Source organism: Octopus sinensis, linkage group LG9 (assembly GCF_006345805.1).
Source record: "Octopus sinensis linkage group LG9, ASM634580v1, whole genome shotgun sequence".
NCBI lineage: Eukaryota > Metazoa > Mollusca > Cephalopoda > Octopoda > Octopodidae > Octopus > Octopus sinensis.
The window spans coordinates 108,296,804-108,303,809 of record NC_043005.1 but is presented as its reverse complement, the minus strand read 5'-3'; the positions used below and the strand labels follow the sequence as shown (position 1 = coordinate 108,303,809).

Here is a 7,006-nt window from a genome sequence, read left to right as displayed (position 1 = left end):
ATATATATATGTATAAATATATATATATATGTATGTGTGTGAGTATATGTTTGTGTGTCTGTTTGTCCCCCCAACATCGCTTGACAACCGATGCTGGTGTGCTTATGTCCCCGTAACTTAACGGTTCAGCAAAAGAGACTGATAGAATAAATACTAGGCTTACCACGAATAAGTCCTGGGGGTCAATTTGCACGACTAAAGGCAGTGCTCCAGCATGGCCACAGTCAAATGACTGAAACAAGTAAAGAGTATCCCAGGATCTACTTGCTGCACAAATTTTCTTCAACCCTGGCAATATGTTTCCAGTGCTCTCAGCTTTGTGGAGCTTCCCAATGTCTGCAATTTCCTGGAAAGCTTCTTGCAAACATTCTGAACAGTTTGGTAAGTTTCAGATAAGATATGGAGGTAATGCATTAATAAGGATTGCACTATGGCAGTGAGCAAACAGAATCAGACAAAGATGTCCAACAGTATTTCTTCTGGCCCTTTATGTTCTGAGTTCAACTGTGCCTTTCTTCCTTTTGGGGGTCAATAAAATAATATGTAATCAAATACTGGGGGTTGATGTAATCGACCCCAGCACTTAGCCTCTTCTCATAGAATTGCTGGCTTTGTACCAAAATTTGCAATTATTTTTATGGGTTGCAATGTTATGTCAAGACAATAAGGCTGACACCGTGAGGGCTGTCACTCTGCTAGAAATTGTGAATAAGTTTCCCTCAAATTAAATCCTGCCATCAAAACAAGGCAAATATAAAAATATACTCCTATAAATGTTGTCTAAGGAACACATTGGAGAAAGTAGTCATAGATGTACTATATCTGAAAGTCACAGGACTTATCTTTTTAAAACCTAGTACTTATTATATCAGTTTCTTTTGCTGAGCCATTAAGTTATGAGGACATAAAAAAATACCAACAGCAATGATGAGGGGACAAACACACACACACACACACACACACACACACACATACATACATACATACACACATAATGGTCTTCTTCTAGTTTCTGTCTCCCAAATCCACTCACAAGACTTTCATCGGCCTGAGGCTATACTAGAAGACACTTGCCCATGGTGACATGCAGTAAGACTAAACCCAGAACTATGAGGTTTAAAAAGAAGTAAGCTTCTTACCACAGAGCCACGCCAGCACCTATTCTTTAACTCTTTTATTTGTTTCAGTCATTAGACTGCAGCCATGCTTTTATCGGTAGGATAAAACTAACCTGTCTCACGATGGTCTAATCCCAGCTCACGTTCCCTGTTAGTGTGTGAACAATCCAACGCTTTGCGAATTCTGCTTCGCAATGATAGGAAGAGCCGACATCGAAGGATCAAAATGCGACGTCGCTGCGAATGCTTGGCTGCCACAAGCCAGTCATAACTGTGGTAACTTTTCTGACACCTCTTGGTGGACGCATAGCTCACCACTGTAATTTGGAAAGGATCGATGGACCACGCTTTCATGGTCCGTATTTGTACTGAAAATCGAGATTGAGCGAGCTTTTGCCCTTTTGCTCAATGTGTGGTTTCTGTCCACGCTGAGCTCGCCTTGGGACACCTGCGTTACCGTTTGACAGACATACCACCTCAATCAAACTCCCCAACCGACACTGTTCTTGACTAAGGGTCATGCATCGGCACCCGCAAAGGTGCTCGACATGCACCGCGCACTTCAGACCAGATAATGAACCACTGCTCGGTGACATGATATGTAGATAGTATAGGCTTGAAAGGTATTTCATTAGAAACTAGATATCTTAGCAAACACCAGGATAAAACAAAAACGGAAAATAAACATTCAAAGACAATCTGAAATTTAAATGCACAACTGGGTATATAGTTCTTGGGTAAGAAATTCGCTGCTATCTAGGTGAGTAGCACCTTAGTGATTCTGATATCTCAAATTTGTAATACATGCACTGATGTATATACAACTGGTCATACATAGATGCATGTATGACTGTACAAGCAAAACTACATACAAGACTATATAAATGCACACAAATACAGAGAAACATTCTGATACACATACATACACATGTGCGTGAATGTACGCTTGTTTGTGTGCGTGTGTGTGCTTGTGTGTGTGTGTGTGTGTGTGTGTGTGTGTGTGTGTCTGTGTCTGTGTGTGTGTGTGTGTGTACTGATCAGGAAATGAAAATATTTGATGCTATTTTTTCTGGAAGGAAGAAAACAGTACCTTTGCCAAAGAATTCTTTCACCATTTTTCTTCTATTCTTCTTCTCGTTCATCAATCATTTCCATCCCTGTTTCTTATTCTTTTTTATTCTTTTCTTTCTTTACAATACCCTTTCGTTTTCTTTTTAATCATTCTCTTCCTTCTTTCCCCGTTTTTAAACTAATCAGCAATGTTTCCAACTTCTTGATATTGTGTCCCATCTTTGACAAGCTTCTATAGTTATTTCTAGATACAATTCTATACATTTACCAAATCCCAAGAGTCCGAAGCCTTCAACAAAGACCAAGACAAATATTTCTTTGTATTGGTGTGACACAGCGACTTTCACAACAGCATCTACAACATTATGCTGACGAATGCATTGGGTTAACTTAATTTCTGTGGCCTAATTGAGGAAACTGGGAAAAATGCAATGTTAAGGGATAAAAAGAAAGAAAATGTCTAAAGACATAACAATGAATTCTTCACACGTACTCACACGTACTCACACGTACTTCATGCATACTCACACATACACACGAGCATGTACATGTGTATATAAGTGTGTGTGCATGTAGTAAACATAAACAGACATGTGTGACTGAGTATATATATACACTAATGTTTATATGTATTTACAAAAACAAAAAAATAATAATGTATGTATGAATAGATACACATGGCTACATATAAGTATATGCATGTGCTTATATGTATATGTGTGTTGTGTGTGTGTGTGTATGTGTGTGTATATATATATGTATATAAATATATGTATATATATATATATATATATATACACACATATATATATATGTATGGATAAATGTGTGTGTGCAAGTATGTATATGTATGTATACATACATATATGTATGTATAATATATATATATATATATATATATGTATATATTCACACACACATACACCTTCATATGTATGTATATAAACATACACACATATACTCATACATGCAATGTAATTTATTCTTATCATGGATACTATAAACATGTCATAATTTACATGCCTCTACAAAGATCTGCATGCATTTATATGTGATAATAATTATACACATGGATATACATGTACAAACATGCACATCTGGATATACATGCAAGTGTATACAGGTAAACCTAGTGAAAGAGACACATGCAGATTTGCATACAGACGTATGTAAATGCACACATGAAATCTACATAATATATTGAGACTTTTGTGAATATACAAACTCACACATGCTCATGCACGAGTGTATATTTACTCTTTACTCTCTTTTACTCTTTTACTTGTTTCTGTCATTTGACTGCGACCATGCGGGAGCACCACCTTTTAGTCGAGCAAATCGAACCCAGGACTTATTCTTTGTAAGCCTAGTACTTATTCTATAGGTCTCTTTTGCCAAACCACTAAGTTACGGGGTCGTAAACACGCCAGCATCGGCTGTCAAGTGATGCTGTGGGGACAAACACAGACACAAAAACATATACACACACACACACATATATATATATATATATATATATATATATATATATATATAGTTCATCCAAACAAGAAAGCACAAAAAACACAACAACGCGGGGACGTGGAACAAATATAGTATTATTGAACGCTCAGGAAAGAAGGAAAGAAGGAGGGTTTAACGTTTCGAGTGGAGCTCTTCGTCGGAAACATAGGAGAAGGAAAGATCCAGAGAAGGGAAGGCAGAGGCAAAAATTCGCCAACGGTACACACGAGGTCATATATATATATATATTCATATATATGATGGGCTTCTTTCACTTTCTGTCTACCGAATCCACTCATAAGGCTTTGGTCGGCCAGAGGCTATAGTAGAAGACACTTGCCCAAGGTGCCATGTAGTGGGACTGAACCCAGAACCATGTGATTGGTAGGCAAGCTACTTACCACGCAGCCACTCCTACACCTATAATGTGTGACACTTACAGCACCTAGGTTTCTCAAGTGGTCACCCATCTAAGTATTAACTAGGCTTGATGTTGCTTAACTTCAGTGATCGGATGAGAACCAATGCTTTCAATGTGATATGGCCATATGCAGAAATGCATGCACTCATCAATGCATTGATATTAACAGTTATATATCCATTCACAAATGCTTTTATGCAGATACACTTGAGTAAATGAATTTAGTGTGGAAATAATAGTCCTTTCAGTTTGAGATTCACCGTTTTATGAGGATGTGATAAAAACATTTTATCAGACAGATGACTGAATCTAATAATAACAGTTAAATCTACCTTGAATCATATCATACTATGTTATGGAAAGAAGATCACATTGAATGATTTAGATCTAGGTACTCTCTTTTACTCTTTTACTCTTTTACTTGTTTCAGTCATTTGACTGCAGCCATGCTGGAGCACCGCCTTTAATTGAGCAACTCGACCCCGGAATTTATTCTTTGTAAGCCCAGTACTTATTCTATCGGTCTCTTTTGCTGAACCGCTAAGTGACGGGGACATAAACACACCAGCATCGGTTGTCAAGCAATGCTAGGGAGACAAACATACACGCACATACATATATATATATACGATGGGCTTCTTTCAGTTTCCGTCTACCAAATCCACTCACAAGGCTTTGGTCGGCTCGAGGCTATAGTGGAAGACACTTGCCCAAGGTGCCACACAGTGGGACTGAACCCGGAACCATGTGGTTGGTAAACAAGCTACTTACCACACAGCCACTCCTGCTTAGTATACCATTTGAGAAAAAATATATATTTCTTTATTGCCCACAAGGGTCTAAACATAGAGGAGACAAACAAGAACAGACAAAGGGATTAAGTCGATTACATCGACCCCAGAGTGAAACTGGTACTTTATTTATCGACTCCAAAAAGATGAAAGACAAAGTCAACCTCGGCGGAATTTGAACTCACACATAACAGCAGACGAAATACAGCTACGCATTTCACCCGGCATGCTAACATTTCTGCCAGCTCGCTGCCTTGTGAAAAAATATAAAAGCTGGGTTTGTCAAAGTTAGAAAGCCTTTAATCATGCTCTGCCCATGTAAATATATGAGGAAAGGCCCTCACCTTTCGTTATTAGTTATATTACTCACATCACAAGTTGAACTCGTGTTCTTAGAAGTACAAAACAACGAGATAAGCCCTAAAATTTTGAAACAGCAGAATATAAAACTGACAAAATGCACTTACAACAGAAAGATGTGGGTACATTTGAAGTGTGTGTGTGCATGCGGCGTGCCTGCGTGAGTGTATGTATACGTGTGTATGTCTTTCTGTTCCTCCATCTGACTGTTCCATTATTCATTATTATTTATTTTCTTAATTTAGCCATAACCTTATGTCTCACTTTTTAGTAACAAATATTATCGAACAAAGCACCTTTTGAGCGTGGCTGCTGCCAGTGCCGCCTGACTGGCCCTCGTGCCGGTGGCATGTAAAAGCACCCACTACACTCTCAGAGTGGTTGGCATTAAGAAGGGCATCCAGCCATAGAAACTCTGCCAGATCACATTGGAGCCTGGTGCAGCCATCTGGTTCGCTAGACCTCAGTCAAATCGTCCAACCCATGCTAGCATGGAAAGCGGACGTTAAAAGACGACGACGACGACGATGATGATGATGATGATGATGAAGATGAAATGGAAAAGAACTCCTTAGATCAGAATTTGAGTTATCTTTTCTCCTTCATTATATTTAAAATACCACAATAATCCAAACATTTTAAACGACTTCCATTTTCTTCTGTAGCAATGAAAAGTTGTTCTTGAGAGCTTGATGAGTGTTCTTATATAACTAACATAAGTGGTTTCATAGCTCAATGTATTACTTAGATATGGTTGTGGGTAAGAAGCTTGCTTCCCAACGATGAGTTCTGGGTTTAGCTTCAGTGGCACCTTAGACGATTGTTTCTACCATAACTCCTGGCCAACCAAAGCCTTGTGAATGGATTAGAAAAGAAGTGTGTGCATACATGTATGTTGTGTGTGTGTGCATGTGTGTGTTAATGTAACTGCCTGCATGTGTGTGCATATGTGTTTTTTTTTTATTACCCACAAGTTGCTAAACATATGGATTAAGTCGATTACATCGACCCCAATGCGTAACTGGTACTTAATTTATCAAGCCCGAAAGGATGAAAGGCAAAGTTGAGCTTGGCAGAATTTGAACTCAGAATGTAGCGGCAGACAAAATACGGCTATGCATTTCGCCCGGCATACTAACAGTTCTGCCAGCTCGCCACATATGTGTGTGCATATGTATTTGTGGGTACCCTTTTCTAGACATCACATGATGGATGTAAACAAACATTCTCATCATTAAAGTGAAGTTGTTATTTGCTGGTCTAGCTATGTGAAATTTTTCTGCTAGAAATAGAAACCAAATTTTCTTCAAATCCCAAATTATATTCATTCAAATATGAATGATTTATTACATAGTGTAATCCTCACTAAATTATAACTAAATAAACCATGGGTTGTCATATTTGGAAGAATGCTTTCACCTTAGGTTCTGCCCAACATGTGTTGACCTAGGGGCTTATTAACAACAATCTTGTTTCTGATGGTTGGTTCATTGTTAGCAGCTAACTGGCTTCCGTTGCCAGAGCAGCTAACTGGCTTCCATGCTGGTGGCATGTAAAAGGCGCCATTCGAGCGTGATCGTTACCAGTGTTGCCTTACTGACACTTGTGCCGGTGACACGTGTAAAAACATACAAGCGAGGTCGTTGCCAGTACCGCCTGACTGGCCCCAAACCGGTGGCGCGTAAAAGCACCCACTTCACTCTCAGAGTGGTTGGCATTAGAAAGGGCATCCAGCTGTAGAA

General features: G+C 38.9%; 1 pseudogene; it reads right to left on the bottom strand.

The window, feature by feature from the left end:
• Positions 1 to 4,125: 4,125 nt before the first annotated feature.
• LOC115216002 lies at positions 4,126 to 4,244 on the bottom strand (annotated as a pseudogene).
• Between the last annotated feature and the right edge of the window lie 2,762 nt (positions 4,245 to 7,006).